Source organism: Bubalus kerabau, chromosome 12 (assembly GCF_029407905.1).
Source record: "Bubalus kerabau isolate K-KA32 ecotype Philippines breed swamp buffalo chromosome 12, PCC_UOA_SB_1v2, whole genome shotgun sequence".
Taxonomy (NCBI): domain Eukaryota; kingdom Metazoa; phylum Chordata; class Mammalia; order Artiodactyla; family Bovidae; genus Bubalus; species Bubalus kerabau.
In genome coordinates this window covers 84,402,245-84,428,950 of record NC_073635.1, presented here as the reverse complement: position 1 = coordinate 84,428,950, position 26,706 = coordinate 84,402,245, and the positions used below count along the sequence as shown (strand labels likewise).

At 36.6% G+C, this 26,706-nt stretch overlaps 1 long non-coding RNA gene across 1 annotated transcript in view; it reads left to right on the top strand.

Annotated features, from left to right (window-relative positions):
* The first annotated feature begins 13,306 nt into the window (after positions 1-13,306).
* LOC129624194 (uncharacterized) overlaps positions 13,307-26,706 on the top strand; it is an 83,687-nt gene continuing 70,287 nt past the window's right edge. The window contains exons 1-2 of the long non-coding RNA XR_008700811.1: positions 13,307-13,823; positions 15,478-15,608. This is a non-coding gene — a long non-coding RNA (uncharacterized LOC129624194). The remainder of the gene's footprint in view (positions 13,824-15,477; positions 15,609-26,706) is intronic.

The window sequence follows — 26,706 nt, the reverse complement described above, 5'->3', positions numbered from 1 at the left end:
TCTTTTCCAGATTTCAAGTTCAAATGCATGCTAGAGTATCTTTACTTCTATTTATTATATTTCAGGTATCTGTCTATAATGGTTTGCATAAATACTGTATATTTTAAAATATTTTAATTTTCTAAGATGTCAACATCTGATTGACCAGATGTACTTATTTATCTTTTTGTGAGGCACATGTATACACATTACTCAACCGCAGAAGAACAAAGCTGTACCATTTACAGAGATGTGTATGGACCTAGTTGACAGTCATAAAAAAGTAAGTCAGAAAGAGAAAAACAAATATCATATATACATGCATATATGCTAAATTTAGAGAAATGATACAGATGTACTTATTTGCAAAGAAAAACTGGAGACACAATTGTAGAGAACAAACTTATGGACCCCAGGAGGGGAAGGAGGGGTGAATGAATTGGGGAGACTGTGATTGACACAACGGCACTGTGATGCTCTGTATAAATAGACTGCTAAGGAGAACCTACTGGATAGCACAGGGAACTCTATTCTGTGGCAATCTAAAAGTATGTACTTTTTTTTTTTTAATTTACTTTTTAAAAAATTGAATATTATCTCAACCAGTCTTCAAAAAAGCATTCAACATGGAGCCACATTTGTGATGCCCTAGGCATTTGGATAGATGTTATAAAAAGAGGGAGTAGACATATTTAGAGGAAGCTGGGACTACTGCAGGAAATGCTGGCCTCTGCTTCACAGGGGTCCACGAAGTCCTTGCCTGAAATCAGGAGACAAGTTGCACCTGCTTCCCCTGGTGCCCTGCATGGTCCAGGGCTCTGCGAACATCACCATCTTCACCCTCATTTTCTCTTGTGTCATCAACCACCCTTGTGGTTCCACGCTGGAACTTAAAGAGGGGCTGTTCCATTGCTTTTCTTTGTGTTGTGGCCCGTGCTGGGGAACCTCTGCACGCATACTGGTGTGCCAAACAAGAAGCTTTCATCATCTTCGTTGGGTAACTTTTGACATTATCACAGAAAGTAAACGTTTTTTTTTTAATTGGGTAGTCTATGTAAATTGCTTGTTTATTTATTTATTTTTTTAGCAGAGGTGGAGAGATACGGGACCTCCGGAGGGCAGTTTTGAACCTTGTGGATCGGAAAAGGAAAATCTATTCCTGTCATTACTCACCAAAGGAGGACACTGGTGGGGAAAGGCAGCCACCACCGCACCGGGTCTTTCATTAGTGCAGACTGAAAGGTCAGTGAGAGTCCTTGCAGTGATTTGGGAGTTTTGAAATTTACTTCCAACCACTTAAAAACCTTTGTATCTGGATTATACATCCATAAGTGCTCATTTAGAAGAGATTTGCATATATAAGCCACATAAAAATTAAGGGAATTAAAACTAAGCTGAACCATTTCCTGTTTCATCTTGATGATAATCTTTTGCCTTTACTTGCTGTTTCCACATATTCTGACTGCTGGATTCTTTAGATTTGTTTTCTAATACTGGTGTGAAAAATCTATACACTTTATGGATTTTTGAATGTCATATTTTGTCAAACATGAGAGGTATACATTTTCACAATTTGATATATCTTGACTCTGGTTGTGCCTTGCAAATCAGACCACAGATAGGACTCCGTGTTTATTGTTTTGCATTGATATGCAGGAGTTACAGCCAAAGGTAACATTTTTAGGGTTAGGGTTCAGGGTTAGGGTTAGGTTAAGGTATTAGGTGCTCATTTTTAACTGAGCTGTGGAGTTTTAGTTCCACAGGTATGAATTTAATTGCCAATAAAATTATATTTACAAAGATTACATCATGTAATAGTATTAAAATAAAAAAGGTACTATGTCCACAGGAAAGAATGGAACACCAGAGCGTAAATTCAGTGTAAGTGAAGAACATATTAATCAGTGGATAAATGATTACAATATCATATTTTCTTGCAAAGTGACAAGAATATGCTTTATGAGACCTAGGGAAGTAAGATATCTGAAAGTTTGAACGTCCTCTGCACTTCAGTTGCATTAGGAGTGCATGTTCCACCTGCAAGGCAGGAGATGCAGGTTCGATTCCTGGGTCAGGAAGATTCCCTGGAGGAGGAAATGACAACTACTCCAGTATTCTTGCCTGAAAAATTCCATGAACAGAGCAGCTACAGTCCGTGAAATTGCAGAGTTGGACAAGCCTGACCAACTGAGTGTGCATGCATGCAGGATTGCAGGTAGCACTGCAGACAGTGAAGCTGATGAAGTTGATGTCAGGATAAATTGCAAAACAGCTAGGAATAGGTGAAAAATCAAAGTAAAGAGATGCTGGCGTGACAGATCTATACATCAAAGGAGGCTCTTGTTACGGTGTCAAACATCAATTTGCCAGAAATTTTCTGCTGATGTTGAACAGAAAACCACAGCAGCACATTCTTTTAAGAAATGCTGCATCACTATTGCTCTTGTCAGCACATAGCATGGGATTGTGTGAAAAAAAGATGTTGATTTATGCTGAGTTAAGAGCGACTCAGAAATCTTGGACTCTGAATATGAAGTAACATCAAACTTAAGTTTACATCACTTTTTTTCTTGTGTGTGTGCACAGAAGAGTGATATAAAAATGTTTAAATTTTCAGAGAATAATATACAATATACATCCTTCATGTATTCCTTTCCAGATTTGGAACCAGTCTGTTATTCCATGTCCAGTTCTAACTGTTGCTTCCTGACATGAATACAGATTTATCAAGAGGCAGGTCAGGTGGTCTGGTATTCCCATCTCTCTCAGAATTTTCCACAGTTTATTGTGATCCACACAGTCAAAGGCTTTGGCATAGTCAAGAAAGCAGAAATAGATGTTTTTCTGGAACTCTCTTGCTTTTTCAATGATCCAATGGATGTTGGCAATTTGATCTCTGGTTCCTCTGCCTTTTTTAAATCCAGCTTGAACATCTGGAAGTTCACAGTTCACATACTGTTGAAGCTTGACTTGGAGAAATTTGAGCATTACTTTGCTAGTGTGTGAGATAAGGGCAATTGTGAGGTAGTTTGAGCATTCTTTGGGATTGGAATGAAAACTGACCTTTTCCAGTCCTGTGGCCACTGCTGAGCTTTCCATATTTGCTGGCATATTGAGTGCAGCACTTTCACAGCATCATCTTTTAGTACTTGAAATAGCTCAACTGGAATTCCATCACCTCCATTAGCTTTGTTTGTAGTGATGCTTCTTAAGGCCCACTTGACTTCACATTCCAGGATGTCTGGCTCTAGGTGAATGATGTCCGGGCCTATATCATGCTGACCTTGAAAGTCACTTTAATAATCTTTTTTGAAATTTTCTAAGCAATGAATAGATTTAAGAAATAGGGAAAAGGGAAATCAAGACAAAGGGCTGGTAAAGATGAGATAGAAATGGTTTTGATAATGGTTTAAGATCACCAATTTTGATTATTGAGAAGGGAGGCCCTGGACATTTTCAGAGTGGAGGAAACAAGGAATGAGTCAGTTTGGGATTTATCAATGTTGAAGTGAAAAAAAATTATGTTATCAACACCAAAATGTTTTGGTCTCTCTGGTATTTGAAAATAAACACCTGGGTAGACAACTGAATTTTGATGTCTTGCATGGTGATAGACATTTTGAAAAATAATCTAGACTTACCTACTACATTAGAAGCTGCCCATACCATACAATGTAATATTGCATTCCTACAAATCTACATTGGAAAAGTTTGTGGACTGGGATATTGTACAGAAACATTCATAGAGGCATGGCTTATGATAGTGAGATATTGGGAAGGACTTGAATGATCATCCACAACTTGTGGGTAAATGCACAGTACACATCAATTAACATTAATTACAGCTACCACACTCTACATATCTAGCTAGAGTTTCTTCACTGAGTAGTATTCATCTGGGAATTTCATATTTATTTATGCACTAAAATGTCCACTCATGTTTTTTATAATTTTAAGTATACATGCTTCATTTAGTGATATATATGTTAATTATATGTACAAACAAAATGAATATACATACAAAAATGTACAAAATTCATAAGCATATAGATATCAAATAGCACTAAAACGAAGAAATGTCCAAGAACTATGTGAACAAATCTTTTGATGCTCTGTGCCCATTTTATTGGCACAAAAATGGGCTTCCCTGGTGGCCCAGTGGTAGAGAATCTGCCTGCTGATGCAGGAGATGCAGTTTGATCCCCAGATTGGGAAGATCTCTTGGAGAAGGAAATGGCAACCCGCTCCAGTATTCTTGCCTGAGAAATCCCAAGCACAGAGAAGCCTGGTGGGCTATAGTTCATAGGGTCGCAAAAGAGTCAGATTTGACTTAGGGGCCACACAACAACAATTGGTACAAAAATGCCTTAAACAAGAGAAAAGGCTTATTGTGATGCTGATTAGGAAGATGCTTAACATCATGGAATAATTTCTCCCTTTCTTAACTTATGAGTTTAACAATATCCTGAAAATCATTAACAGGGATACTTTTTAACTGCACAATTTGATTTTAAATTTATCTGAAAGAATAGGAACAGACAAAGTTACCTAGGGAAACTCTAGGAAAAAAAAAAACAGGAGTAATCACTACAACTTGCAGAAATTGAAGTATATGGTATAGACTAAATTCATTTTAAAGAATCAGAAAATAAATGCAAAAAATAAAATTATCAAAATACTAAATATGTAAGAAATTTGTTATAAACATTTGGAGCAAGGACATCTCTTAATGCAGAGGAAACATCAAAAGAAGCAAAGTCAAAATACAAATGACAGGTTGGAAAAATCTGTTTTCTTCCAATATCACATCAAAGAGCTAATCTTCCTGAAATATATGCAGTCACTATTGGTGCATAATAAAGGATCAAAAACCACCCAATAGAATAAGTAATAAATGCATCCAGTTAAGGCTTCCCTGGTGCCATTTCCATGAAGTCCCTCAGTCGTGTCCAACTCTTTGTGACCCCGTGGACTCTAGCGTACCAGGCTCCTCCGTCCATGGGATTCTCCAGGCAAGAATACTGGAGCGGGTTGCCATTTCCTTCTCCAGGGGATCTTCCCGATCCAGGGATTGAACCCCACTCTCCCACATTGCAGGCAGATGCTTTAACCTCTGAGCCAGTTCCCTAGTGGCTTAGTGGCAAAGAACCTGCCTGCCAATGCAGGAGACACAGGTTCAGTCTTTGGGTCAGAAAATCCCCTGGAGAAGAAATGTCTATCCACTCCAGTAGTCTTGCCTGGGAAATCCCTTGGACAGAGGAACCTGACGGACTACAGTCCATGGGCTCGCTAAAGAGTCAGACATGAAGTAGTGACTAAGTATGGGCACACACACACGATACAGTTACCTCATAAGTGTTATAAAGGGTAACCAGACTTATTTGTAAGAATAACACAGATTATATCACACACTGAGGAAAGGTCTAAAAGCTTAATAAAATAGTCCTGAAGCAGGCATTGGCCCATATTTTAACTGCATGGAAAGCCAGTTGGCAGTATCTATGAAAATTGGGGTGCATGTGAACAGTAGCCAAAAACAGCACCCCAAAATAAGACTATAGGAGCTCAGGACATGCCACCCCAAATAGGATGGTTTGCCATACTAATTATTTTGAGCTGCCCTTGTGAAAGAGCAAAGGAAGTGAGAGGTGTTCTCTGAACTCCTCTTAGCCTAGAGACAGATCCTACTGAAGGGACTCTCCTGTCATAAATTCCCTCCCCGGGAGTTTCTCAACGGGGGAACGTTGACTGGTCACAGGAGAGGAGACGAGAAGTTAGTCAAGCCCACACCCAGACAAGCTTTGTCACCAAGGATCAGTCTTCCCCTCTGCTTTCGTATGGGACCCATTCATCTTTACAAATCACTTTTTTCACCATTGAGGATAATGTTTGCTGTGGGTTTGTCATATATAGCTTTGATTATGTTGAGGTATGTTCCTTCTATTCCTGCTTTCTGGAGAGTTTTGATCATAAATGGATGTTGAATTTTGTCAAAGGCTTTCTCTGCATCTATTGAGATAATCATATGGTTTTTATTTTTCAATTTGTTAATGTGGTGTATTACATTGATTGATTTGCGGATATTGAAGAATCCTTGCATCCCTGGGATAAAGCCCACTTGGTCATGGTGTATGATCTTTTTAATGTGTTGTTGGATTCTGATTGCTAGAATTTTGTTAAGGATTTTTGCATCTATGTTCAGACAGCAAAAGAGACACTGATGTATAGAACAGTCTTATGGACTCTGTGGGAGAGGGAGAGGGTGGGAAGATTTGGGAGAATGGCACTGAAACATGTAAAATATCATGTATGAAATGAGTTGCCAGTCCAGGTTCGATGCACGATACTGGATGCTTGGGGCTGGTGCACTGGGACGACCCAGAGGGATGGAATGGGGAGGGAGGAGGGAGGAGGGTTCAGGATGGGGAACACATGTATACCTGTGGCGGATTCATTTTGATATTTGGCAAATCTAATACAGTTATGTAAAGTTTAAAAATAAAAAAAAAAAAAAACAATGTGCATAGAACCCTGTTCATAAAAAATAAATAATCAATTGTTAAGTCTAAAAAAAAAAAAAAAAAAACAAATCACTTGATCTCCCCAAAGAGGCCAAGGCCCCTCTCCCTTTTGCTCATAAAGATGGTAGATCAGCTTTCATTTCCTTCCTTTTTTCTTGCCTCCTTCCTTATATTCCTCCTTCAGTCTCTCCTCCCTTCCCTCTCATTCTTCTTTTACTCTTTTAGTTTATTTCACCAATGACTATCTAGTTGAAAAGTAAAACATGTGTAGCACTACTAAATCTTGTTTTTGCTACATTGTAGTAGGGGAAATTTAAAACTCACAGATTCCAGAATCGAGTTAGATGTCATTTGTGGGTTTTATTCTTCTGTGATGTGTGATATATTAGTGGAAGTTTAGAAGCAGAATATTTGAACAAGGAAAACTTGTTGCATTCTCAAAGACCTAATCCTTAAATTGAAACTGCAAAATGTAGTATGATTTTAAAATATTATTTTGACCTTTAAATACAGCCAATTTCTCTTTGAAATGAATAGTAATAATAGGTATTTGAGTTTATACTTTTCACAAGTGTATTAATGATGATTATATTTTGACATCATATATATGCTTCTTTGGAGAAGGCAATGGCACCCCACTCCAGCACTCTTGCCTGGAAAATCCCATGGATGGAGGAGCCTGGTAAGCTGCAGTCCATGGGGTCGTTACGAGTCGGACACTACTGAGCGACTTCACTTTCACTTTTCACTTTCATGTGTTGGAGAAGGAAATGGCAACCCACTCCAGTGTTCTTGCCTGGAGAATCCCAGGGACGGGGGAGCCTGGTGGGCTGCCGTCTATGGGGTCACAGAGGGTCGGACACGACTGAAGCGACTTAGCAGCAGCAGCAGCAGCAGCAGCATACCCTTCTTTTCTATTAAAAACTATTTTGTAAAAAATACCATTTGACTTAAATAAAATTATACAAAAAAGCTTAGCATTTAGCATTTTTTAAAAGTAGACACATGTATACCTGTGGCGGATTTATTTTGATATTTGGCAAATCTAATACAGTTATGTAAAGTTTAAAAATAAAATAAAATTAAAAAAAAAAATAAAAGTAGAAAAGTGAAATCAGCCTATTTAAAAAATCAGGTTATGTTCAAGTCCTACCACATCTTATATATTCTATTTCCATTCTCCATCATTCTGCCTACCTCATGTACATACACACACACACACACAAACACACACACAGAGCCAGAGTCAGAGAAAGACAGAGATTTCTATGTCATGAAGAAAAATAGTGAGATTTGTTTCAACATTAAGATGCCACCATCAATACTTTAAAAAGACATTATGCATAGGCTGATATTTTTATTAAAAATTTTTAAGACTGTAAAACATTAAAATTATTGATTTGTGGTTCTTCTGAAATTAAACTAGCAAGTATCCCTGTGTACCTGATAGGCTATTGATTTCCTTCAGAAAGATTTAAAGAAATGTGATGGAACCAAAAGATCTATGGGAAACTAAATTGTGCTTAGCACATTGTCTCATAATCAAAGGCTTTTTTTATTCCATTAGCATTTTCTTAACTATATGTATCTTCTTTTATTAAAAACATTCTAATGATTAAGTGACTCTATGAAATAAATATTTGATTATTATAATATTGCTGAATATTGGTCATAAATATATATTAAGAAAAGTCAGCATATTTAAGAAGACAAGGCACTAAAAGTTCTTTTTACCTGAAAGTTTATCATTATTTTTTAGTTTCTGACTACAATGCTAGGAGCCTGTGCTTTTCCTCAACCATATCATTTTCATCATATATTTCAAGTCTGCAGAAAAACAATTCCTCTCTACAAATATTTCCAATTTCATTCATCCTTTCAGTCATTCGTTACACCCCCAAACCTGTGTTGTTGTAAGTAAACCTTCCATGATTTGTTACATGCGAGACAGAGAAGAAAGCTCAGTCCTGAATTTCAAATATTTATGGTTCAAGGGAGGAGCTGGGGGTCGGGGGGTGGGGAGCATGGGTTTAGCACAGGAGCTGCTCGTTCAATGCTTGCTACTCACCTTTCCATGCTGTGCGTTGTCTGCCTCTCAGTGCTTTTAAACCTAGGACCAAAAATGAGAAGTCGACAGCTACTGGATAATTTTAAGAAGGATATTTCGGGCAGAGAAACAGTTGTTTTGAAGACCCTGAAAAGTGAAAGGGTTTAGCATTTTTGACAATCTTTAAGAACTCAAAGAGCCATGCTGGGATTATCAGGATATATTCTTGTGTGACCTTTACGGTCACAGGTGGGGAATAAGGTCCTCACTTTACAATAATTTAATATTCACTGAAGTGTATTAAGGAGTAGTGATAAGAAAGGAAGGAATCAGAATTAGTGAATGAACTATAGATACAGTTACAAATACCATGCTCAGTCACTTCAGGTGTGTCCAGCTCTTTGTGACCCTATGGACTGTAGCCCACCAGGCTCCTCTGTCCATGGAATTTCCCAGGCAAGAATACTGGAGTGGGTCGCCATTTCCTTCTCCAGGGGTCTTCCTGACCCAGGGATTGAACCCGGGTCTTCCACTGCTCCTGTACTGCAGGGAGATTCTTTAGCTCTGAGCCACCAGGGAAGCCCACAAATGCAGTTGTGTCCAGTTTTCAGAGAGTGTTGGTCCATCCTAGGAAAGAAATATAACTGAGCCATTAAAAATGATTTTGACCTGATAAAATAATTATAACATATTTTAAAGGACAGGGTACAAATACTTGCATTATTTTCACCAAGTAACCTTTCAAAAATAAGAACATAAAGAAGATATTAATTTTGATGGGATATGAAACACGTACTTTGGTCTATATGGGCACAGTATAAATAATGACTGAATGAGTGAGTTAATTAGGCAGTGCGAATAAGACCGTCTATTCTTATACTAAACAAGAGTTTAAACGTCTTCATCTGTACAAGTGTGTTTGTGCGTGTGTGCATGTGTGTCTGTATGTGGTTAGAGAACATTCCAAAGAACTGAAAATGATGTTTATTTATTTTTATTTGTTTTAAAATCTTTCTACTGTAAATGTTTTAGGCTATTAGATGTGCATGATTAACTATCATTTTAAATTATGTTTTCAATATATTTTCTACTCATTTTCTTTTTTTGTTGTTGTTTAAAAATTTTTTTATTGATGTACTGTTGATTTATTTATTTTTTTTAATTTTATTTTTAAACTTTGCATAACTGTATTAGTTTTGCCAAATATCAAAATGAATCCGCCACAGGTATACATGTGTTCCCCATCCTGAACCCTCCTCCCTCCTCCCTCCCCATTCCATCCCTCTGGGTCGTCTCAGTGCACCAGCCCCAAGCATCCAGTATCGTGCATCGAACCTGGACTGGCAACTCATTTCATACATGATATTTTACATGTTTCAATGCCATTCTCCCAAATCTTCCCACCCTCTCCCTCTCCCACAGAGTCCATAAGACTGTTCTATACATCAGTGTCTCTTTTGCTGTCTCGTACACAGGGTTATTGTTACCATCTTTCTAAATTCCATATATATGCGTTAGTATACTGTATTGGTGTTTTTCTTTCTGGCTTACTTCACTCTGTATAATAGGCTCCAGTTTCATCCACCTCATTTTCTGAAAGAGTCAATTCCTGAGCAGGTTGATAAGAAGTCCGGGGTCCCAAGGAGGAGAAAGGGGTCTGGAATTCTCAAGGAGGAGGAAATGACATTTTTTTTTCCTCTACATTCCTTAGTCTTAGTCACATAAAATGTTTTTTAATTTAAGCCCAGAACTGATGATTTCACAACAAACAACTCAGTTTAAACTCTGTACTAAGGATTATGTAACAACAATGTATCCTGCTTGAGGACAGTTTCTCCTTCCTGAAAACCTTCTGGCTAATTCTGTTATCTTAAAATGTATATTAGGGGAGTGGGTCTAGTAAGATCTTAACAACATTGAGACATTCTTTTGATTTATTGCAATAGCTAATTTTGAAAGTATATAATTCCCTTGCTTAGACTAGGGATAGGGGCACTCTCCATCCCCCTTCTATGTCAGAAGCTTTCTTTGTCCCTTTTCACTTTAATAAAACTCTGCTACACAAAAGCTCTTGAGTGATCAAGCCTGATCCCTGGTCCTGAAGCTAAATCTTCTTGGAGATCAAGAATCAAACACCTTTCACTGTAAGCTATCATTTCAAAGACAATATCCTGTCTCTAACCATATAGGCAATAGGTACAAGCTATCTTTATAGTATGCCTTAAATTGTTACATACTTTCATTAAATTGATTCATCATATTTCAGGCACAAATTTGTGCTTTGCAATTTGATACATAATTAGGTGAATTTACTACTTATTTGTGCATACTTTGCAGAAACAACTTAAGTATATTAACATTAGTAATTTCGATATGAGGATCCTTGCTTTCGTCCTGACATTACCTTAAATCTCAAGATGCTAGGCAAAAAAGACTTCCTTGATAAGTAAGTTTAAAAAATTCTAGACCAAATAAAATGGAAAAGCTCATGCCTGTGTGTTGCTCTTTTTGCTGAGGCTCCCCAGGGCTGTGCACTAGGAGGGGAATAATGTGAAATATTTTTTTCCACAATTATCTTGATACTATAGTTAATCTGAATATGTATTATCCATATAATTTCCTGCAAGTGATGGGCTAAAGAATACACATGGGAACTGTGTTCTTGCTCTGAGAGTTAGGTAAAGCAGCATGGTACAATGGCATCCTCACTGAAACACACATTAGAAGATTCATATTCTAGTTCTGACCACTTGAAAACGTTTAGACTTGTGAGCCAGGTCATTTACTCTATCTAGTCCTCTATTTACTTAGCTATAACAATATACAGCTAACATCCTATCTTTCTTGCACTGGTAGACCTTATAAAATGAAGATATCTAAATTCCACAAAGGGGTTTCCCTGATAGTTCAGTCGGTAAAGAATCCACCTGCAATGCAGGAGACCCCGGTGCAATTCCTGGGTCTAGAAGATATGCTAGAGAATGGATAGGCTACCCACTCCAGTATCCTGGCCTGGAGAAGTCCATTGACTGTATAGATTTGCAATTCTACAAAAATTGCATCTAATTATTAATTTTAAGGGCTACCCAGGTGGCGCTCGTAGTAAAGAACCTGCTTGCCAATTCAGGAGACTTAAGCTGCTGCTGCTGCTAAGTCGCTTCAGTTGTGTCTAACTCTGTGCGACCCCAGAGACGGCAGCCCACCAGGCTCCCCTGTCCCTGGGACTCTCCAGGGAAGAACACTGGAGTGGGTTGCCATTTCCTTCTCCAATGCATGAAAGTGAAAAGTGGACGTGAAGTCACCCAGTCGTGTCCGACTCTAGCGACCCCATGGACTGCAGCCTACCAGGCTCCTCCGTCCATGAGATTTGCCAGGCAAGAGTACTGGAGTGGGTTGCCATTGCCTTCTCCGAGGAGACTTAAGAGATTGGGGTTTAATCCCTGGATCTGGAAGCGTCTGTAGGGTCACAAAGAATCAGACACCCCTGAAGTGACTTAGCCTGCACACACACAGACCTTGCAGTTACTAATCTCTTTCTTCAGAAGTCATAGTATATAGTATATTGCCTGCTATATTTGAAAACTCTGAAGTGTGATACCTTTATAATGTTTAACTTAAGGGAAAATATAGAAATAATCTCTCTCCATTGGTAAAACAGTACCAAAAATAAAACTATACTCCTGAATCCCTTAGAAGAGAGGTAAATATCAAACATCATATTTTTAATATGTGTTGCTATCTTACAAAATTGTCTTGGTACTTTTACCAATATGTTATAACAAAAGAGGTTTTATGACTTATTTTGTTCTCCAAAAATAATAGGATGTCATTGACTTTTTTTAAACTGGCAAACCTGTCACTTTATCCTCTCTGTTTTGGAATTTATTTTCCTGTTTTCAGTACCTTTGTCTAATGTTTGGTAATATTTGCTATTTTCCTCAGATAATTTTATTCAGGCAATTGGGAGGATTTAACGGTAGCATGAAAGAGTGGTCTTAAGGAATCCTCTTCACTGTCTTTACAGAAACTCAACATTTTTGCATTTTTTCCCTGGTACCTGCTAATTCCCACCCCATGACTTGGTTGAGACCGTACAGCATAAAGTTCTAGATCCACCACTCAGGATGCTAATGAAAACACCAGATATGGAAGCAAATATTTTGTCTATGAAGATTCTTTTTCTTTGATTTTAAAGTGTGAGGTTTTGCAACTTTATGGTTATATTTAATATTGCTGTTATTTAATTCCTTTAATTATGATTCAATCCACTTCTGTATCAAAAGTCTCTCATTTAAATGTGAATTTGAACTTAAATGCCAAATATGTAAAATTTCAAACTTTTCATAATAGAGAATTTAACATATGCTCTGTTCTCTTTAGCTGTATTTTTATTATTCCCCTTAGAATTTCAGTTATCATTATTATTAAAATCAGTTTAAACACAAGCACAAACTGAATTATTTTGCTCTTAGGGGGTTTGTTGTACAATTAATTCAGCTGTTCCTTTAAAATTGCCATTATTGAATTCAATCACATTAGAATTAGCAGCTTTGAACGTTTCTTTTATATGTTAACATATTTCCGCTTTCAAGGGACTAAAGCAGGAGCATAAATCTAGTGTGTAACTGGTAGAGTTAATGTGATCAAATTGTAAAGCCAATTGACTTAATTATCAAATGTTTGTTTGCTGGGTAATCAGAGTAAGGAGAGGTTTATTTTGAAACTCCATCAGAACCTAGACAACAATGTTGCCATTCCACATATTAGAAAGAGTTCACACGTGTGGAGGAGAAAAAAACAGAACAACCGGCAGTGACTTCGGAGACTTCAAATGGGACCAACACAGGGAACCAGATTGAAACTGTGCTGGTCAGAGGTCAGAGTTGGTGGGTGGAGAAAAGGGCTAGGGATCAATTAGGAGATCACAAGGCATTAAATCTAGGCTTGGAGTTTTTCATCTTTACTGAAGAACATATTTGGTTATTACTTCTGACCTTGGGGTTATAGTGTGCCAATTATTTCCATTCGTTCATTTTGTAAAATTCGCAATGATTGACTATATAATAGGAAAATGTTAGATTTTCAACTATGTAGAGGAATAGATGTTCTTTACTTCTTTAAGAAGTTCTGAAAGATTATAAAAGGTTAAATGTGATTACACTTGAGTTTAAATAAATGCAGATTCTGTATTGAGAAAAAATGTCGTGTGACATAACACCCTGATGCAAGACGAAAGGTGGAACCTATTAATGTCAATTATGAGGACTATCTACAAGGTACGACGCTGTGTCTTATGCCATTTTCACTTACACATTTAACAATAGGAGACGCATATTCAATAAAGAATGGGGATTCCTTTTAGTCACTAGTAACTGATTAATGTATTTCATCCACTGAAGTCATCTGGAGTTTCTCAGATGTCTGTTATGATTCTAGAATTCCTTATATTAAAACAAACAAAGTTCATAGAGCAAATAGTTTAACAGCAAGTCAAATGTTCCTGAAGTATAAAGGTGCTAGACAATGTATGCCTTAGAAAACCCTCTGATTACAACTGATACAAGTTTTAAAAATAACCAGACTTTAATAGACTAATTGTGAAAGATTAGTCTATTTATCTGAGCTTGTTAAACACTGCAGTAGACTGGAACCAATTAAATAAATAACTCTAATTCTATATTATTAACTTCAAAAGTCCCTAGTTCCCATCATTGCAGTGCTATGATAGGTAATTTTTTTTCAAAGCACAATTCTTTTCCCCCACAAAAGGAAGTGTAATCGGCACATTTTTGAGTGAGTCTACATATATCAGACTAAATATGGTCAATTGAATTTGCCATATTAGCCCCAAGGATAAATAGAGCAAAATATCAAATTAAAGTTTTGTCTTTTAGGTGCAGGTCAAACTTTATCCAGATAAACTATTTCAATGTATTTAACTCACCACATTAGAATAAATGATCTCTATGGTTCCCAAAGATGATTTTCTTTAAATCATGTTTAATAACTTAATTTAAAATATGTTCCTGACCTCACCCCCACAGAATCCCATAAGAATTCAAAAGTTCAAAAATAGTACAGAAAGAAAAATGAAAACAGAGCACTATTCACAGACTCTGCATCATTGCTCAGCATATGCGTCTGATACAAATGTGAGGCTTGTTCAGCTATTAGGACATTCACTGTTGCCTAAACAGTATGAACATTAATATTTTTATCTCAGAACTAATTGAGAACTCAGAGGCTAAATTCCAGAACTGAACTTTCTCTACTCTGTCTTGGTTAAGCTAGAAAACAGTAAATATACTACTAATATCTTAAAATGAGGATTTAAAAGAAAATGATTTCCATGAGAAATATTTGTTAATTATTTGAATGATGCAGTTTGATATTAAATATTAAGACAAATGTCCTTTACAGATGACTAATATGATAGTAACTAAAATGTTCCTAGAATTGAGTTAAAAAGAAAATTTGGATATTTGTTGCCTAGATTTACTTTTCAAAATCTGGTCTCCCTAACCTTCTCTCTCTCTCTCTCTCATCCATCTCACAAATGTGAATTTCAGAGCAGCTTTTCCATAAGTTCTGATGATAAATATATTTTAGTTGAAATTCTTCCTTCCCAGGGAAATTTTGCAAATCAGAAATTAAAAGAAAAGTTTCTGGACATTATAGTTAAAAGCAAGGGCTTTTTCTGTTACTTCTTTCATCTCTTTTTATCAACCTGAATTAGATTCCAGATCCAACTGTGATAATGTTGAACCACGTTCATCCATGTGTCAGAAGCTAACATTGCTTCATTGAAAATTTCTTTCAACGCTCCTATGCCCTTTGCTGTAGAGTATTTTATTTTGGAAAAAAATAAAAATTAAAAAAAAAGGAGAGAGAGAGAGATAATTTGACTATTAAATTCTTCCTTTGACCAAGGCCAGTGAAATTCATCTGCAACATGAATTAGAGATGCAGGAGACACGAGTTCAATCCCTGGGTGGGGAAGATTCCCTGGAGGAGGGCATGGCAACCCACCCTAGTATTCTTGCCTGCAGAATCACATTGAGGTAAGCACCTGGCTGGCTACTGTCTATAGGGTCACAGAGAATTGGACAGGACTGAAGTGACTGAGGACGCTGAAATCCTAGAGCCCTTGAGGAAACTGTCCAGGCCCTGGTGTCATGTCCTGCGCCCAGAAGCTTCGGTCCATGTGAGTTTCCACAGCTTCCTGGAAGCAGGCAGTGATGCAGCCAGAGATCCTTGTATCAGCCTGTATCTGGCTCACAACATTTTTATTCTCCCAAGTGCTGGGTACCTGTACATGTCCAAAAACCCTTGAAGAAAGGAGTAAGTGAATTTTAATATGTTGACCAAAAATGCAATGTTTTTAAACAAGGTACTTTATTATGGAGCTTCCCTGATGGCTCAGAGGTAAAGAATTGGTCTGCAATGCAGGAGACCAGGGTTTGATCCCTGGGTCAGGAAGATCCTCAGGAGAAGGGAATAGTAACCCACTCCAGTATTCTTGCCTGGAGAATTCCATGAACTGAGAAGCCTGGCAGGTTACCGTCCATGGGGTAGCAAAGAGTTGGACATGACTGAGCAACTAACATTTTCACTTTTCCTTCTTTTTTCATGCATTGACAAACTGGAGCAAAAGGGGTAAAAAAAAAAAAAAAAAAAAAGGAAAGGAACTCTCTTTGTTATCAAATGGAAGGTCTTTGTCCTTTTCTGGAAAATAAAGATGAGCAGAAAAAAATGGGATTACAAGAAAACAGGAAATAACAGCCTTTAGGTACTGGGGAAAGCATTATTTAGAAAATGTCATCTCTTAAAGGAACAAGTTCACATTTTGAGATGAGAATTAATGAGTAGTATAGATAGACTTCTTAAGACTAACCCATGACTCCTTTGGTTAATGTCCTAATGTTTCTTTTGAGAAAAAGCCCAAAGATACTAATTCATGGTCATCATGCTGACCCTTTCATCCCAAATCATGTATGTCAAATATCAGCTGATTAACTCTGCTCATTTTCTAGAGAGGACACTCCAGAGGTGGCAGGGGGTGGCGGGGGTGGGGGGGTGGGCATAGAAGTGGCTTATAGACAGTAATCGGTGTCCCAGACTCTGGGAAACAGATCAACTTTCAACCAAGTCTGTTAACTTACTTTAAAATATTTATTCATTCTTTTACTATTACAACTACGGTTTTTAGGCAGTTGACTTCGCATTCTTGGACCAGGCACTGGGAAATAAACCACTAGGGAAATGTCATATAAGTTTAATAATTTACACTGTAAAAGTTGCCCTAAGTTAATTTACTAACTTTTTAGATTCCCCTTTGAGACCATGAGTCCCTGTTTAGAGTACAGCGCTAAATTAGTTAGTGAGTATTTTAATTTGTGTTCTATATTTAGTTTCTAAATCAACTTGCTTGTAAATAGAATGACTTTCTTTGCTTCTATTGCTGTTATTTAATTTAAAACTGCTTAGCAAAATTTCTAATAAGTTTTGCTTTAATTCTGTAGTTGTCATTTTTTGACACTGCTTTTCAAGGCAAATAGAGTTTAGCGCCTGATTCCACCTTTATAGCAATATTCCTTTCAATCTGTACACTGTGAACTCTCAGTTTTAGACTCTTTGTGATTAGGAGATGCTGGCCTTCATGTGGGGGAATCTGCAATGACCCAAAGGTTCCTCTCGTTAGAACGGACTCTGTGCCAACGAGTTTGTGATTTGTAAAATCGATTCAGTCTCAATATGGGTACTAAGTGACAGTGAGATCCTCACAGTATGGTGTGTTCTATCGTGTTGCATCATGACTCTGTGTGACTCCATGAACTGTACCCCACTAGGCTCCTCTGTCTATGGGATTGTCCAGGCAAGAATACTGGAGCAGGTGGCCATTTCTTACTCCAGAGGATCTTCCCAAACCAGAGCTGAAACCTGCATCTTCTGCATTGGTAAGGAAGGCTCTTTACCACTGTGCCATCTGGGAAGCCCTCCTAAAAAACATAAAAATTAGCACTTTTAAAAACTTATTAACAGACTTTTCTTTTCTTGAAAAGTCAGCAAAGTAATTAATGTTTCAACTGGAAGGCAAAATTATTTCAACTACATATTTATAAATATAAATTATATTAATGAATGTTTATTCATTAAATATGGTACATTATCTTCATTATCACTTATATTAATTTCACACAAGACATTTATAATGTTATCTGATCTGAATCATGTAGAAGAAAGATTACATTGTAATAACTTTTCACATGTACTAAACTTTGGAATAAATAAAATACTTTCATATTTGGTGTTGTTCCCAAATATTTACAATTTGAATTTAGAATATTACTGAGGATCTTATATATTATTATCTAAGATGGCGGTGAATATAGTTTTAGTCCATTTTTCTTCTATGTACTTACTTTTCCAATTAATTTTATCATCCCACTATTTGGGGTCGAAATTAGAAACTCCATATTCTATTAGGTTTTTAAAGTACTTTCAAGATATATGGAGCAAATATTTAATCAATAAATTTCTCTAAATTTGGTTTCCAATCTATAAATATATATACTAAGTTCAATTAACATTTTTAGTAAGATCTAAATATAATAGCATTTTTAAAACTGAATGTGCAGCACAAAGATGAAAATCACTGTTTCACTTTGAATGGATTCTCCTGGTGGATGAATTACTGCATTGTGGGAAGGGGACTATCTCCCTCTTTATGGGATTTCTGCTCCTGGCAGATAATCACTGCTAGTGGAGTGTTAATACTCCTATTAATATCCTTTCAGGTCACTGCTCTTTCTATGGCTTTTCCAAAACCAGAATTCTCCTTGAAGAACATCAAAGCCATTGAATGAAATTAGTTGTAAGAGTGTCGCTCAGAATCACAAGCTTACTGAAACTCAAATGTATAATCATTTTTCGAAGAAAGCAAAAGAGAGACTCTTGATTTTTTTTATAATCCCATAAATGCTTAATTCAAAGAACAGATCAAAGTATCGGTAGTAAAAAGACTTTGTGAGATAGCTGGAAAGGTGAAATATAAACATTGTAGTGTACTGGTTTGCTAAGTTAATAAAGAATCTATCCATACATCCATATTAAAGGACTCTGAAAGTTATAAAGGCAGAATCCATTACTCAATTATTTTAAAGTAATAAACACTACTTATTATGACTTAGTGAGTGATAGTGAAAGTCGCTCACTCGTGTCCAACTCATTGCTAACCCCATGGACTGTACAGTTCATAGAATTCTCCAGGCCAGAACACTGGAGTGGATAGCCTTTCCCTTCTCCAGGGGATCTTCCTGACCCAGGAATCGAACAGGGGTCTCCTGCATTGCAGGTGGATTCTTTACCAATTATAAGGAAGCCCTACATGCTGAGCTTAGTCGTGTACCAACTCTTTGCGATCCTATGGACTGTAGCCTGCCAGGCTCCTCTGTCCATGGAATTCTCTAGGCAAGAATACTGGAGTGGGTTGCTGTGCCCTCCTCCAGGGGATCTTGACCCAGGGATGGAACCCAGGTCTCCTGCATTGCAGGTGGATTCTTTACTGTCTGAGCCATCAGGGAAGCCCATATTAAGACTTAATATGCCAACATTTACAAACTTTCTTCTTGAAATAAGAATAAGACAAGGCCAATCTTTAAGTTTCCTAATAACATTTTATAAAAATTTTAGCAGAAGCAAATATAACTAACAATCATTTTCTCCTCATTCACTAGTGTAATGATTTTTGTTTAGTTCTCATAAGCCTAAAAAAGAATTCTCCTTATTCAGACTTTGTAGATGAGAAAACTAAGGCATAAAAAGCATCAATAAATTTTTTAGAAATATAGAGTTGTTGACATATGACCTAATCCACAGGAAAATTCCGACTTCTCAGTCATTCTTAATTATTTGTAAATGACTTGATATATTCCTTAAATTTTTCTTTTTTTTAATTTAATTTTATTTTTTAAACTTTACATAATTGTATTAGTTTTGCCAAATATCAAAATGAATCCGCCACAGGTATACATGTGTTCCCCATCCTGAACCCTCCTCCCTCCTCCCTCCCCATACTATCCCTCTGGGTCGTCCCAGTGCACTAGCCCCAAGCATCCAGTATCGTGCATCGAACCTGGACTGGCAATTCGTTTCATACATGATATTTTACATGTTTCAATGCCATTCTCCCAAATCTTCCCACCCTCTCCCTCTCCCACAGAGTCCATAAGACTGTTCTATACATCTGTGTCTCTTTTGCTGTCTCGTACACAGGGTTATTGTTACCATCTTTCTAGATTCCATATATATGCGTTAGTATACTGTATTGGTGTTTTTCTTTCTGGCTTACTTCACTCTGTATAATAGGCTCCAGTTTCATCCACCTCATTAGAACTGATTCAAACACTGTAGAGGTAACCAGACCAAGCTGCTTTGACTTCATTTAGACTTTGTGACATAAATATCTAAAAAAATTAAGCTATGTCAGGTTGTACTGGCAGAGTGCTGTTAAAAAATATAACCTCTTAAGAGAAAGCAAGTGCTTGGCTGAAATGTATTTTACATTTTAACATGCCAATGAAAAACTGTAGTTTTAAAACAGGAGATGAATTAGTTCATCATGTCCCTCCTCTTTCAAGAAAATTGATCCATAGATCTGAAGAGAGGAAATTCCTCAACAAGAAAATAATTATCCTTATTAAGGTTTCCTTTCAATTGCTGTATTTGACATCTTTAGAAGATAACATTTATGATGAAGGAATTAGAATATTATTCAGTTTTGGAGCAGATGATTTTTAAAGCTGGAAGATAACAAGGAAATTATTATAATCAGAATTGTCATCATTATCAAAATCATCAGTGGAATAGTCCTGGGTAATTTCAAAGAAAATGAAAAAGAATGATGATTTTCCTGAAGAAATTTACATATTAAGTCTCAAATTTTCATTGTTGAACACATACATTATGAATGTACTAAAGCCATCTCAGAGTTTTCAAGCTAATGTGGGTAGGGAACAGAAAACTACCGCAAGTTCTAAACTTCAATCTTAAGCTGTAAATATACTGATACATTTTCCTTGAATGTTAAAAAATGGCATCCTTGCTTTTCAAAGTGCTACTGATGGGAGTGTTAGAGTTTTAAAACTTCTATCTCAATAACAGCTATAAATTACTTCCAGGTTTTCCTTTCCTGGGAAAACACATTTATTTATTTATTTTTCATTCATATTTGCATATTTGTGAAATCTCCCACAAGCAGAATCCCGTTGTATGTTTTTCTTTTTCCTACAGAAATGTGAGGATATCGTAAACTCTATTTCTCCGTCCTATATTTTTCCTTGTAACATGTCACAGAGGTCATTACCCAGTAGTACGTAAAGAAGACTAATTCTCTTAAAGGCTGAGTATACTTGCATAGATACAATGTGATTTATAGAAATCTGAATTTGATAGTCATTTTAGTTGTTTTCAGTCTTCTACTCTTGTAAACTGTTCCATGAATGGCTTTGTGTGCAGTTTTTTACTTGTAGGACAAATAGAACTGTTAAAGAAATAGAACTGCTAGGTCAAAGGTTGACGGCACTTTAAATATATACAAGTAAAATATATAGGTATTCAAATATGTATGTCACCCTAGAGGGATGGGATGCAGTGGGAGCTGGGAGGGAGTTTCAAGGGGGAGGGCACATATGTATACCCATGGCTGATTCATGTTGATGTGTGGCAGAAACCAATACAACATTGTAAGGCAATTATCCCCCAATTAAAAGTAAATAGAAAATGCACATATGTGCTAAGTCCCTTCAGTCGTGTCCAACTCTGAGACCCCATGGACTGTAGCCCACCAGGCTCCACTGTCCATGGGATTCTCCAGGCAAGGATATTGGAGTGGGGTGTCATGCCCTCCTCCAGGGGATCTTCCTAACCCAGGGATTGAAACTGCCTCTCTTACTTTGACATTGGCAGGCAGGTTTTATATATATATGTGTGTGTGTGTGTGTGTGTCAAAATATATGTAAATCGCCTTCTGTAGATATACTATTTTCACAACCATCAGTAATGCATGAAAATGCCTCAGCAGCACATTGCGATTTTTTTTTCATTTTTGTCACTCTTTGCCAAATTTAATTTACTTTTATCTTATTATAAGTGAGGTAGATTAACTGTATATAATAAAGCGTGCTTGCTTATTTTTTAAAAATTGTTTATTCATACCCTTCATTAGTTTTTATCTTGATTTCAATTTCATTCTAATGGATTTGTAGAAGATCCTTATGTACAAGAAAAGTTGCTTTTTAATCCCATATGAATTGTAAACACGAACATTACTGACAAAAATTGAATTGTTAGTCCCAGCTTTTCCCTTATTAGATTATATATCAAAAACCTGGTTCTTGGCACATCATGAGATGGTGGACGTCTCCACCCCTGGAATTGGTCCTTGTCAATGTCGTTTGTTTTGGCCAAGGATGAGTTCATAGAGTGGAGAATGCAAATTCGCTTACAAGACTGGTCTGGAATTGTTTGATCTACAATTAGAAGTGGTTTCCCACACTTAGCATTGTACTTTCAACCCGACCACCACATGGAACACATACAGAGACCAGAGCTCACCCTTGGCCAGCAGCCAAACCTAGCTGGTGCTGCAGGTGGAAGCAGAGATTCCCCTCTCCCCCCGGCAACCTTGCTTGAGTTAGCTTGTCCAGATGCAACCTGAGGCTGTATGGGTGTGAGCACAAATCCTTGCTGAGTGAGCTCTGAGGTCTGGGGGTAGCTTGTTACACAGCAACAACTGACAGAAACATCAAACGGTCAGCTGTCTCTAGTTGTCATGATTTTTTTTTAAGTTGCATTATACAGGTATACTATTTATATAGCTTAAATTTATTAATGAGCTTCATGTAAACTGTCTAAGATTTGTATGAATGCTGTGGATATGGGTCTAACTACTGAAATTCTGAATTAATATTAGACGGTCTATTTCATTGTACCTTAATGGTGCTTTTCTTTTGTTTAATTATCCAACACTTTTAGACTTTCTTTTAATACAAATTATGGAGAAGGAAACGGCAACCCACTCCAGTATTCTTGCCTAGAGAATTCTGTGGAAGGAGGAGCTTGGTGGGCTGTGTCCATAGGGTCGCACAAGTCGGGCACAACTGAAGCAACTTAGCATGCATGCATGCAAGAGTAGAAATTTTAAAATGTTTTTCAACTTAGATATTATCTGCTATTTACTTAATAAGTTATATTTATTATATTCCTCTTAATATATATTTAATAAACTATATTTATCATGTTTCTCTTAATATACCAAATTTTCCAATACTTAATTTTAGATTCAATTTTTCTCTTCTTATCTTTCATTCTGGGAGTCATTCTTATTTATCTTGTCTAAGAAATCCAAAAATAAATTAGCATTTAAAATCAGTTGGAATTTTCACTAGAATTACATAAAATATAGAAATAATTTAGGAAAAATTATATCATTTAAAATACACTGAGTCTTCATTTTCAGTTTATTTAATAATTTTTTTACTTATTACTCTTTGTGTCCTTCAGCAGCATCTTTTAAAGTTTGTTGATGTTATGTCTATTTTTAATAATTTTATCTACTAACTTCATCTTCTATGTCACTGTTGTTTTCTACACAGAAGATACATAAATTTTATATTTAGCTAGTTAAATGAGTTACATCTTTATTTTTATTTTTTCTTGTGTATGGTAGATATAGATGAAATATATATCTTAAAACAATCATAAAGTTTTTAAATATTTCTCTTCTGACTTTTTGAAAACATTTACTGGGAAATAGTTGTGCATGCACTTTGGGCTTCCCAGGTGGCAAGTGGTAAAGAATTCACCTGACACAGAAGATGCAGGTTCAACTCTTGCGTCTGGAAGATAGATCCTCTGGGATAGACATTGTCAAGCAGCTTCAGTATTCTTTCTGGGAAAGTTCCATGAACACAGGAGCCTGGCAGGCTCCAGTCCACGGGGTTGCAAAAAGTCAGGCATGACTGAACAACCGAGAACACATGCACACAAGTGTAGACTCACAGATTAATTGTATTATTTATTAGATAGAAAGACCCTGAATAATCTTTACTGTTTCTCCAAAAGGTAGCATCTTCAAAACCACGACACAATACATAACACTATATACCCAACTAGAATATTGACATTCATTCAATTGAAACACACAGGTTCCGATCACACAAAGGATCCTTCCTGTAACATTTTATAGCCTCACCTACTTGTCTCCCATAACATAACTTGTCTACCTTCTCCTTAACCCATCTGAAACCACTAAAGCATTCTCTACTTCTAGACTTTGGTCATTTAGACAACATTGTATACGTAGAGTACAAAGCCTTCTGTGATTGACTTTATCACTCGGCAAATTTTCTGGAGATCTTTCCAGGTTTTTATGTGTATCAACCATCCGTCCCTTTATATTGCTGAGTAGGAGTCTATGGAATGGCTAACCCATAGTTTGTTCAATCATTTATTCATTGAAGGGCATCTAGGTTGATTCCAGTTTGTGGTTATTGTGGATAAAGCTTCCTGAATATTTGTGTACTGGTTTTGTGCCAAACTAAGTCTTCACTTTTCTGGGATAAATACTGAGGTGTGCCACTGGGGGTGTATATTTAGTGCTTTAAGAAAGAGACTTACTGCTTCCTGGAGTGGCTGTATCACTCTGCAGTCTCAGTAGCAATGTATGAATGATTCAGTTCCTCTCCATCCTCGTCATCATTAGATGCTGTCACTTTTTTTTTCTTATCTTTTTTTTTCTTATCTTAGTCATTCCAATAGGTGTGTGCTGGTATTTCATTGTGATTTTAATTCACATTTCCCTAACAGCTAATGATGCTGAACATCTTTTCATGAGCTCATTTGCCATCTGCATATCTTCTTCAGGGAAATTGCTCTTTGTGACTTCTGCCTTGCTCTAAATGGATAGTTTGCTTTATTATTGTTGAATTTTGAGAGTTCTTTTTATATTTTGCATGCTTATTCATTGTTAGATAAGTAAGTTTACAAATATTTTCACACAGCAGCAGCTTGTTTTTACATTTTGCTAAGTCTAAGAATTTTTTACCTAGTCCTATGTCAAAAAGATTTCCTCCTATCTGTTCATAAAATTTTGAGTTTTGCATTTAATTCCATAATACTGCTTGAATTAGTTTTTTTGTAAGGAGTGGAACTTAAGCCAAGGTTCACTTTTTTTTTTTTTTTTTGGTCTATGCATGTCCAGTTGCTCCAGCTATTTGTTGAAAGTCTATTTTACCTTCCTTGAATTGTTTTTGCGACTATGTAAAAAAATCAGTTGGGAAGAATTGTGTGACTCTATTATTGATTTTGCTAATTTAGCTTTTCATCTAAGTATCCTCCCTTAGTCAGTACCACACTGCCCTAAGTACTGCAGATGTGTGCACACATGCTCAGTCGCTTCACTTGTGCCTGATTTTTTTTTTTTTTTTTTTGCAACCTTGTAGATGATCACTTTCATGCATTGGAGAAGGAAATGGCAACCCACTCCAGTGTTTTTGCCTGGAGAGTCCCAGGGACGGGGGAGCCTGGTGGGCTGCCGTCTCTGGGGTCTCACAGAGTCGGACACGACTGAAGCGACTTAGCAGCAGCAGCAGCAGATGATAGCCCACTAGGCTCCTCTCATGGGATTCTCCAGGCAAGAATACTGGAGTGGGTTGCTATTCCCTCCTTCAGGGCATCTTCTCAACCCAGGGATCGAACCTGTGTCTCCTGAGTCTCCTGCATTGCAGGAGAATTTTTTTACCACTGAGCCACCTGAGAAGCCCCTGTGAATAGTGAGAGCTCCACAAAAAAGAACAGAGACTCAGAAGGGAAGAAAGAATCACTGAAATTATTTTAAAGTATTGAATTATCCTGAAGTGAAGAAAGTCTCTAAGTTGAAAGGGCACACTGATGGCAAAACAAATCAACCCCACACCTAATCCATCATCATAGAATTTCAGAACACTGGACATAGACAAACAATTCTAAGAGCTTCCAGAGAGAAAAGACAAGCTGCATACAGTATAATATATATAACATATAGAATAGTAGAGTACATATAGTCTCTATAGTATATAGTCTATATACTATATATAATATACGTATAGTATGTAAAGTATCATATGCAGATTATAGTAGAGCTGAATATTAAATCAAGTCATTCTTTCCACATTGTTCTTCTTTAATAAGATTGTCTTAAGTATTATTCTAGGTCCTTTTACCACGTATACATTTTAGAATGAGCTTGGCAACGAAATTCATTCAGCTTCCCTACATCTGGGTATGTGTCGATTTCCTATCCATCCCTAAAGGATACTTTATTGGATATTGGATACTGGGTTAAGAGCTCCTTTCTTTCAAGGTCTGAAAACGTCATGCCTCCTTCTTATGAGCTCCATGATTTATGATGATAAATCCACTGCCATTATAATTTCTTATACATGAGTTGTCACTTTTTTTTTTTTCAGGCTGCTTTCAAGATTTTTTTCCTCGTCTTCAGAAGATTAATGATGTGCATTGGTATGGATTTGTTTGAGTTCATCCTGTTTGGTTTTCTCAGTTTCTTGACGCTGTAAGTCAGGAGTCTGCTGTCCACTGTGAGCATCCAGAGAACTATGACCAGCTAATATATTAGTTTGTAGTTAGAACAAAATCTAAGGCATGTCAGAATTCTTAATAATCAGGCACAGAAATTTTAAAACACTTTCCAAGACACATGCAAAAACCTTCAAGCTCAATAATAATCAATGAAATTAAGACCAGACAACAAAATAACTTAATTCTTTAACTGTTAGAAGTATTAATACTTGTCCATGAATTTTTATGAGGTTTTTGGCACTCTCATATACTATTGATACTACTATTACTCTTACTCAGTTATATGAGGGCAACTGAATAATATGTTGAAATGTCTTAAAAATGTACACCTTAATATAAAATGTTTCTAAGAATTTTTGATTTCTAGATCTCAAAGAACATTCTTTGCAACTTTGTCATGGTATAAAAATATGGCAACACTTCATATATAACCTCTAACAGTAATATTTTAAATGAACAAAATAAAGTATATTGAGATGAAATATTCTGTAGCAACCATAAGGTACTTTCAGAAGTCTTTTT